Genomic DNA, 10,477 nt, shown 5'->3' with positions numbered 1-10,477 from the left:
AGCTTGTCTCCCAGGCAGAGATGTCAGCCAGCTCTACCAGCCCATGAGACCCCTGTGCTGGAAAGACTAGAACCCAAGCAATGATGGATCAGAGGTGGACAGGGCCGCACCTCAATCCGGAATACTTGGGTGTGTACATCAATAGCCCTCTCTGTATATTTAAACCTCACTCTCCGTTATATATTTAAACTTTGCTTCGTGGCCAGGAAGGTTGACTTGGGAGTGGGGGTCACTCATGTCCATTTGTCCTTTTTTTTTTTTTTTTTTTTCAATGTGACTGCATCGCACAAATCTCTCTTTTCTGCTTTTTTATTATTATTCTGGCTAGTTTTCTCTTTTGTTATTCTTTTATGTATAGGGGTGTTTAGCCTGTATGTATGTCTGTGCATCATGTGTATGCTATACCTGCAGAAGCCAGAAGAGGGCACTGGATTCCCTGGAATTGGAGTTGTAGGTGGTTGTGAGCTGCCTCGTAGGTGCTGAGAATCAAACCTGGGTCTTCTGCAAGAGCAGCCAGAGCTCTTCACGGCAGAGCCATCTCTCCAGTCCCCTGATATGACAATTTTAGTGTTGTTATTGAAGACGAGTGTCAAACCTGGCTTCTGGAGTAGTCTGTGGCCCCAGTTCAGAAAAACTATGTCACTAGATGCCAGGCTGATTTTTAAACTGCACAGGCCATGTGTGGTGACCCAGTCACTCTGGTGGCTACTGAACACTTGCTGTGTGGCTAGCTGGCATTGAGATATGTACCAGAATTTGTATATTTATGCACTATAACCTGAACGTTAGGTGTTAATCAGTTATTTTATATTGTATATTGAAATAACAAATACTTATAAATTGAGTACAAAGAATTGCAGAAGTCAAATGTCAAGTGAGTAAAACTGCCAACCAACAAATGCGCAATGAAGTGAATAGACAGTTTTCAAGCACCAATGGCCAGAAACTATTTTAAAGCGTCCTCAGTATTCCTAGCCATCAGGGAAATGTGAATCAATACTGCTCCGAGGTGCCACCTCACCTTAGTCAGAATGCTGTCACCAAGAAATCTGTGAAGAAGTGTCGGAGAAGACGTGAAGAGAGATGGACCCCTACTCATTGTTGGTGGGGTGAAAACTGACACAGCCATTGTGAAATCTGTTTGAAGATTTCTTACGAAATGAAAAGTAGAAATGCTATTTGACGCAACGATGTCTCTTCTGGGAATAAACCCAGAGAACATCATACCTACCATAGAGATATTTGCACCCCTGTTAATTGCTGCCTTAATCACTATAGCAAAGAATTGGAATCAGCTTTTTAGTTCTCTATCAACAAATGAATGAATAAATAAAATTATATATATATATATATATATATATATATATATATATATATAGTGTGTGTGTGTGTGTGTGTGCGCGCTTTTAGTATATGATACATATACCACATGCTATATGTAGTATATATCACATATACCATATTTTATACATACATACATACATACATACATACACAGCTAAAAACAAAGTTAAAGTTTTGCAGAAAAATCGATGGGTGGACTTAGAATGTATATTAAGCAAGGCCATACAATCTCAGAAATAAATAAACCACACATTGTTCTTCATATGCAGAATCTATCCAATAACATATGTGTACATGTAAGTAGTTGTTGGTCACAGCATAACATGAAGAAAAGAGAACAGGAAAGGCTAAATATCAGGGGACAAGGAAGGCCCGGATGCAGGTGATGGACAGGAGTTATAAAAGAGGATATAAAACTAATTGCTTTTCTGGCTATAATCATGTCATGGATTTGAGGGACTGGAAGATGGCTAAGTGCATAAGATATATTCAATACCAGAAGTGTAAGGTCTAGTGTGAAGCTTCACAGCTTCTGTTCCTAATGCCAGTTCTAACTGCTCGGAAGTTCAACGAGTTGTATAGACTTTGGATGTGGATAATTCTGATGTGTGATGTTTTCACTTATTTGCAAGGAAATTAAAAAATATATAGTAACAGCTCTAGTGTAGTGGGTCAAATAAAATATTATGATTTTCTATTCGTTTGCATTGGGTGTAAGTGGGGTCCACCCACAGTATATTTCTACAGACATCATGAAAAGAAACATATACGGCAGCCAATTATCTACTTGTTCCTGAGTCCAAGTCTTAAAGGATGATAAGGGGCCAGGTGGCGGTGGCCCCTTGAAACGGGCGAACCTCTGAGTTTGAGGCCAGCCTGGTCTACATGCCAATACCCACACTTCAGACCCTGGGCTCCATGCCTCCCTAAAATCCACCCCATCCATGTGGCAGTGAGAGCAGAGCTTGGCCCCAATGCATCTGTTCTTTCTTTAGACTCCAAAACAGAGCTGACTTTGGAGGATGTCTGAGGTCTGGGAGAACCGGAAGCTGGAGAGAGGTGCCAACAACTCCCTTGTCTGTCCTTCATTTCTGCCAAAGTAGAAATCAGTAGAATCCTGTTGCTCTGACACATACCAGGAAGTCTACTGATGCAAGCGCCTGTGGGAGGCTCCCACCTGTCCTGCTTTTATGCAGAGGCACCCGGCTCAGAATTAGCCATTACTCACTGTCAGGAGGCACTGCGGACATCCTGGAAACGGGCTTTGGTCTATTTGTTTGCTGAGGTTCTCCTTTATCCTATTGACTTATTACTGGAATTTGCAGAACATTTTGTCAAATTCTGTTTGAATGGGAGGTTTTGATTCAAAAAGCCTTTTTTTTTTTTTTTTTTTTTTTTTTCGGTTCTATATTTTCCTTTTCAAAGGAAATCCATTCATCTGGTTAACAAAACTAATGACTCATGCCATGTACAGGCACTGTGTCAGCTACCTTATTCTCGATGATATCCCAGACTAATTGAGTGAGACAGATTTGTTTAAGAAGAGCAAAAAGAAGTGAATTGATGGCTCGGTGGGCAAAACACTTGCTGTACAGCCTGACTCCTGACTGTAGATACCCAGGACCCATATACAAACCTACAAAAAACAGCTTACGGACCTTAACTCCAGGGCACCCCATGTGAAAACCCACAGGCGGAGACATGAGAATTGCCAAAAGTTTATGGACCAGTTAGCCTGGAGTAATTTGCGTGAACAGGAGAGACCCCATCTTAAACAAGGTAGAAGGTGAAGACTGATGCCCAAGGCTGTCTCCTGACCACCATAGGAGTAAAGCAGTACCCATACCAGTTAGAGTACAGCAGTTCATCTGGCCTGCCTTCAGGGACCTAGCAACTGCCACTGCCACCTACCACTGCCTGGTGCACCAAGTCTGTGGCAGATGAAAGGACCTGGCCTTTACGCTGGCTCTCTGCTCCAGCTTTCTGTCTCTGTCCCTGTTCTGTCTCTGTCTCTGACTCTGTCTCTGTGTGTATTTCCTGCATTCTCTCTCTCTCTTCTCTTCTCTTCTCTCTCTCTCTCTTTCTCTTCTCTTCTCTTCTCTTCTCTTCTCTCTCTCTCTCTCTCTCTCTCTCTCTCTCTCTCTCTCTCTCTCTCTCTCTCTCCCCTCCCTCAGCTCCTCTTTCTTTCCCTCTCTGCCTCTCTCTCTCTCTCTGCCCTCAAGGCTCGCTGGCTCTCTCTACCCCTTCTCCAAGCCCTTACTTATCTCCCCACCCACCAATAAACCTCCTTATGTCAGAGCTGCTGCATGGAGTAATTCCTTGGGGGAGCATACCTTGGCATAGGCCAGCTATGGTACCCCACTCCCCACCATGTCATTTACATTTCATAATGATGCCAACACACACACACACACAGAGCATGCCATATCGCGTGCATCACATATAAATACAAAAATGAAAAAAAAAAAGATACCATTACACTATGACAGAAGTCCGTGTGGAATACAGAGTATAAACAAGGGAGCGCATAAAGAAGGAATCAACTTTTCCTTTATGAGATCAGGTAAGTTTGTGGGGGCTGGGGAGCCCACCAACACCATTCTGCTCTGGGTCTGAGTGTCGAACCCGAACACCTCCCGATGTCTCTACTTGGGTGACACTTGAGATGTAATGTGAATAAAGCATGTCTAGCTTTGTTCCAAAAAAAAAAAAAAAAAAAAATCTATGGCTCTTCCCATTGTAGTAAGTATCCTAAGCATGGCATCTCATCAATGGACCAGTGTCTCCTGGCATCTCATCAATGGACCAGTGTCTCCTGGTTCCCAAACAGAGGTGGAGGGTCAGCCCGTGTTCCCACTTTCCCTCTGCAGCAATCCTGCTGATATATATATACCACCAAGACCTCAGCAGGAAGTGTCTGTCAGTTCTGCTGCTATACTTGTGCTCTGTCTTCCCTTTTCCCTCATCCATCTTTATTTGTATCTAGCTGCACACCTAGACTATTGCAAACACAAGTGAGCATATGTCACCTTCTTGCTTGTACCCTCCCAACAGATGCTCACTGAAGAAGAAATAAAATTCCAAATATCCCACTTGGAATCTGCAAAGATCTCTCCACTGAGCTAGGTAGAACACAGATGCAAGGTTATTGTCAGGATGCCCATAAGATGCCCAAGTTGGAAATTAACTAAATTCTCATTGTTGGTAGGTGAATGTATAAATGTTAGTATAGTCATGCCATGAAGTAGCATGTTAGTATAGTCGTGCCATGACGTAGCTAGTAATAGCAATGAAAACGAAATTAAATTCAGGGGAAAATCATACCATTGAGTCTCAAGATGACACTATTGAGCAAAGGGTGCACAACAGGAGAGCAGGTTGCTAGATTGGAGTAGACTACATTCAAAACCAGGCAGAAGTAATCAATGGAATCTATCTCCGTGTGAGTTGGTTTTCTCTTTTCTAGACTTGAGGAAGGAATTGTTTTGCTTGTGGTTTCAGTCTTCTTCTGCAGGAAGGGTGGGCTGGAATAGTTCACATTAAGGCAAACAGAAGGTTGCCAATAAGAAGAATTGAGTGGCCAGAGTGAGAAAGAACCCTCAAGGACACGCCTCCCAGGGACCTTCAGCCAGGCCCCGCATACCCAGTTCTACCATCTCCCATTGGTCCACTCAAATCTTAAATCTATGGCATGAATGGACTAAAGCATTCATTAGGTCAGTGTCCTTGTGATTTAATCATCTCTAGGGACAACCCAGAGGGCATGCATGCTTTATTAAACTTCCAGGGAGTCCCTAATCCAATCAAGCAGGTGCTCAAGACTAGCCTTCACACACTGTTAGAAATCCAGTTAGTCACCAGCAGGCAGGAGAGGGCCATGGAGCCCGGGGGAGAGGCAAGGGTTCAGCCACTAGCTGTTTCCTGTTCCTTGACTTGAGTGAAAATGACACAGATATGCTGACATGAGAAATATCAAGACTATGCTTAGGATTGTTCTGTTCGAATCCGAAATGGAAATTGACTTTTCAAGATTATAAATAGAACATTCCAGAGCTGCGAAAACAGATTAGTGGGTAAAGTGTTTGCTATGTGAGAGTGAGAACCAGCAGTCAGATCCCCCAGCACCTAAGTAAATGCGCATCATGCATGGCAGCCCTCCTGTTATCCCAGCACTCCAGAGGTGGAGCTAGGATTCCCACAGTGAGCTGACTAGCTAGTTAGCCAAATCAATGAACTCTGGGTTCAGCTAAGTGACCCTGCCTCAATATATAAGGAAGCGATTGATAAAGACACCCAGCATCAGCCCCCCTAGCCTTTAGAGCACACACAGGGATTTGCACACGCACGTATATCTGTCCTCACACGAGTATGAACACACACACATGCATCTGTACATTCCTGTGTGTCCACATGCATGCACACTCCACAGACACACAAAAGAAGTTAGTTAATTAGAACACTGAAATTCAGCAACTATAGCCTCCAGCCCTCCCCTTCTCCTCTATCACGGTCTCCAGTCTCCATCCCAGATCCTCACCCCAACCCTCACCCCCCAACCCCCAGGGGGGGATTCTCTGACCCAGTTCAACGTTGATTTTAGCCTCTAGCTGTCACCTCAGGTCTCTGGCTCTCCCTTCCACTCTCCTCTACAAATCAGCTTTTCTGTCTCTTCCTGTTTGGAAGCGTTGTTTTCTGGGATGTTCATCTCTCTTCAGCATAGTTTCTTCCTTCAAAAGCCTCCCCATCCCAACTTCACTGTCTCTATACTTGGGGATGTGTTAGCATCACAAGGATGCAGGCTGCACCTGCTTAGTTCCCCAGAATACATCTTGAAACTACGGTGACCAGCTCGTTCCACTTGTCCAAGGCTATTCCACTTTAAAACCTGAAAAGGCTCACACCCTAAAAGAGCTGTAGTCATGGATAAGAGGAGATGACTGTCCCCTCTTAATGGAACTGTCACTAATTGATCCAAAGCAAACAAGCAAAAATATTGTTCAGGAGGGGAGAAAAAAAAACTTGAGGTAGACCAGAAAGACCAGAAACACAACATGCATTTTCCAAGACCAACTTACAGAAAGAGTAGAAAGGAAGAGGCAGGTCCAAGAGACTGTTCACAACAGGGCCTCAGCAAAGTGTTTGCTGTATTTGATTATATAGCGCTGTGATTTCAGGGAGTGTTGTGGGGCTTCAGAGTTTGATTTGTGGTTGCTTTATAGCTCTTCCCTAAGCTGTTTTACTTTGTAGAAAAGGAATCTCCCAGAAGACAAGGAAATAGCCTCTGCCTGCGAACATGCTGGCCAGAACAGCTTATTAAATGACAGTGCTGTGTTGGCAGGCCCAGAAAACGGAAGGTCTTCATGACATTCATTATGACTCTGCCAGGGAGGACATCTCTTTGGCCTGCACGAGCACTGGAGACGGTTTACATTTTCTTCTTGTGTGTTTCTTTTAGCGTATTGTTTCCTCAGCAGGTGAGAGCTATGGTTCCTGCAATTGAAATGGTGTCCAAAGCGCTCCCCCTCCACACTTTTCACCAGGCACTTTGTTACAACCCCACATGGGAACAACCACTTTCTGACCTGGTATCCTTTCCCACATGTTCTCACAGAGGGATCCATACGCCGAGTTCAGATGAAAGAAAATATCTCCATAACTCAGACTCACATGCCCAGGCCAGTAGAGAACCCCTGGAAAGACAGGGCTCTGTTTACTCTTCATTTTTCATGTCTCCTGCCCTTTATGTTCCCCAATTTTCTCTGTTCCATAAATTTTTTTCCAGCATTCCACACCATTTATTAACGCGGTATATGTCAGATCTGAACCCTGCAGTTCCCAAGCACACTGTGTTTAATTACATCTTCCCGCCCCTTCTGCAGTCTCAGGTCTGTCTGCAGAGGACCACTCAGTGATTGAACACAGTCTATAATTATTGAAAATAGAGTGCAGTGAAATTGAGTTAAATAGAATTTAGGCACATATCGATTATGAAAATAGGTATCTCTCCATACAATACTTCTTGGTCTTGGTAAAAATAAAAATGCAAAGAAAATACTTCATTTTCAAATTGTTCTGCTTTCCCTATAAAGGAGTGCTTTCCACCCCATGTGAGGCCTTTACTGTGAGGGAAAGCTTTGCATGCGCAGATAGAAGAATAAGCTACAGAATAGTGAAGATACCATGCCACTCTCCTGAAGGAGACAAGGAATCTGTAGGATTTAGAACCCATTTGGACACAACTTATATCCCTGCTCTTGGATAACACATAAAGACACTGGGACATCCACTAGTAAAGGCCCCACTGGTGTGCTGCACAGATGATAACTCAAGAAAACTGGACTAAAATTTCATCTAAAAATAAGACAAACAACAAAAAATATATTTTTAAATAAAAAGCTATAGGTACTGACTGATTGATGCTACAGCTTATACTAGTCACATGCTTAATTTTTATTCATCAGGTTTTTTTTAGTGGCTATAATAAAATCATCAGTTAAGAATGTCTTAGTCCCCACTGTAGGGTTTTAGCTATAATTATCTCATGTTGTCTTCTCGTAGGAGACTCTGCAGGATTTATGCATATTTTGTAGCTCCAACTGCAGTGGATTTCGACTGAATGCCTATTCTAAGCTGGTCCTGTATAAACTAATTGGTATTATGTGAACTGTGGTGAGGACAGAGCTTGGTGTTCTGGTTCTGACGTGTCTTCCTGTGCTTGTGACAACTGAGCGTGAGAATTGGGCTAGTGGATGGACAGAGCCACTTCTCACACAGCATGGACCTTCCCTCTGCTGAATCTGGCATGCTCGCTGGATAGCCGCAGTGACAGGTAACTCCTCCTTTCTCCCACAGAAGGATATTCCTTCCGCTCTGTCCCAAAATGTGAGAAGAGATACAACTCAATTTTCGCTAATTTTTTTTTTCCTTAAAAAGTAAACATTATCGAAATGAATTCAAGAAGAGCCACAGGAAGTCTTAACGTCACCACACTCACATGATGGGCAGGCATTTGAAGAGGGAAGGTGTCACTAAAGCTATTTATAAACCTGAGCAACCCTTCAGAGTTTTCAAGACTTTTGACCATCCAAACATCCTTACTGACTCTAGGTGTTCAATAAATATATTTGCATATGTTGTGCTTTTCATAAATTAAAACCCTCAAATGCATCTTAAACCAAGATGGTACTTCCACACAATGCCTATATAGAAGCAAATGTAATAGGCACTACCCATGGCCAGAAAGCAGACAAATGCCCCAGCTCCACTCAAAACACAGCAGCATGATCTGCTGTCCCTTCAGCTATGAACAGAGTGTTCTGTTGCTGCTGCTGTAGTCACAATGTGGGGAGATTCAATTGTTTCCCTTATGCCCCTCTGGGAACAAGTTATGCCTCTAGTGCCTTACAATGTTACCTGCTCTAGACAACTCGATGGATGGAGAAATCAAATAAGGAAACATTTCCATCTGGGACACCTTCCTCCAGCTCTTGCCACTCACGTCTGACACTCTGGGACATACGTAACGGTGTCAGCATCCCTTCACGTTGGGAATCTCTCAGGCCGGCTTCTCTTAAAACAGTTCCTGCCGAGTTGCTCCTCTGAGATTATAGTTCTTCAGTTTTGCGTTTTCTAGGGTGGCAACTCTGAGGTTGATTCCTGCCATCTGACTTCCTTCCACACCCACACCTTTCAGATTAGCGCCCTCTGAGTTGGCGTTAAGACCGGAAGGATCCTCAAACTTACAGAGCCTCGGGGATGCACCTTCCGCATTTGAGCAGCGCATCTTGACTCCCTGGAGATTTCCACAGTTGAGCACTGATCCAGAAAGATCAGCTTGTTCAAGATTAGTGCTGCAGAGATGTGCAGGTACAAGGTCGAAGCGGCTTAAATTGGCCATTTTGAAGTTAATATATCGAAAGTCCAAACAGGAATGATCAGCAGCACTGAAATTTTAACCCTGGCAGCACAGCTCTGAATTGGTTGGAGTGGCCAGCAGAAACCCAACAAATGCCTTTCAGGATATCGGTGAATGATCTCTGGTGGTTGTGAATTCTTTATGGCCACTACTAAGTGTTCAATCGGTGAGTCTAGCACACCCGATAAGGTAATGCCATTGTTTACAATGAGCTGTCCATGATGTAAGTGGCTCAAAATGGGTTCAAAGTAGTCAGGACTTTGGTAAGAAAGCTCAGCTATGATCTTCTTATTTCCCCAGACACCTTTGTCCTTGAACATGTGCGCCAACATACTGTTGAGCTCTTTAGTCACTAAACTGTTCCTTGTCATAAAGTATCGCCCTCCAACATGTAATGTCAGCCAGTCTGTATGGGGTCCTTGTAATCACCCAGGTGTTTTAGAGTCTGTCTGAGGACCAATAAATGGTTCTCTTTCACATGCAAATAACGCATCATCATCCCTGATCAAAGCAATATCACCAATCAGTCCACCTTCCCCATTATGCCGAGTGTGCTGCTGGCCACTGAAAGCAAATCAGACAAACTTCCATATACAGTAACCAGCTTGCCATATACAGTAACCACCTTGCCATTTCTCAGGCTGCTGTCCAAGAACAGCATGACCTGCCGCCTGTGCCAGGTCCTGAGGGAGCCACCACCCTCGTGGCTTCCCCACCCCACCCCAACCCCTGCCACCTGCCACTCACTGTGCTCAGTGCCCTGTTCCATAATTTCAACCTGATGTTTTCAGGAGAACAGTGACAAATATAAACCTTATGCAGGGCTTGGTTTTAACTGTCAACTTGATGCAGCCTGGGATGCCTTGGAAGATCATCAGTGAGCTGTCCACATTGGTTTGGATGTGGGCATGTCTGCAGGGGGTCTAGTGTCATCCCAGAAAAAAGGACACGGAAAGAGGCAAGCTTTCTGCTTTTTGCTTGCTTGGCTTCCACTCTAGCTACAAGTTCACCCACACTGTTGTTGCTGCTGATTCCTTTGCTGATATTTGTCTTCAGGTTTCCAACGTAGCCTGGGAATCAGCAAGAGTCTGGGAATCAAAATGTGGACTACTGAGGCACCCAGTCTCAATGACTGAATAACTAATGGGTTCTCAGTCTCTTTGGTGCTAGAGAGACATTATTATACTGCTCCCCACCGTACTGTACAAAACAACCCCC

The 10,477-nt window shown here is 43.9% G+C and overlaps 1 pseudogene; it reads right to left on the bottom strand.

Moving 5' to 3' along the window:
• Positions 1-8,914: 8,914 nt before the first annotated feature.
• Positions 8,915-9,920, bottom strand: LOC127184154 (BTB/POZ domain-containing protein KCTD9-like; annotated as a pseudogene).
• Between the last annotated feature and the right edge of the window lie 557 nt (positions 9,921-10,477).

Source organism: Acomys russatus, chromosome 32 (genome assembly GCF_903995435.1).
Source record: "Acomys russatus chromosome 32, mAcoRus1.1, whole genome shotgun sequence".
Lineage (NCBI taxonomy): Eukaryota > Metazoa > Chordata > Mammalia > Rodentia > Muridae > Acomys > Acomys russatus.
The sequence above is the reverse complement of the archived record's forward strand: the minus strand, read 5'-3'. Positions and strand labels throughout refer to the sequence as shown.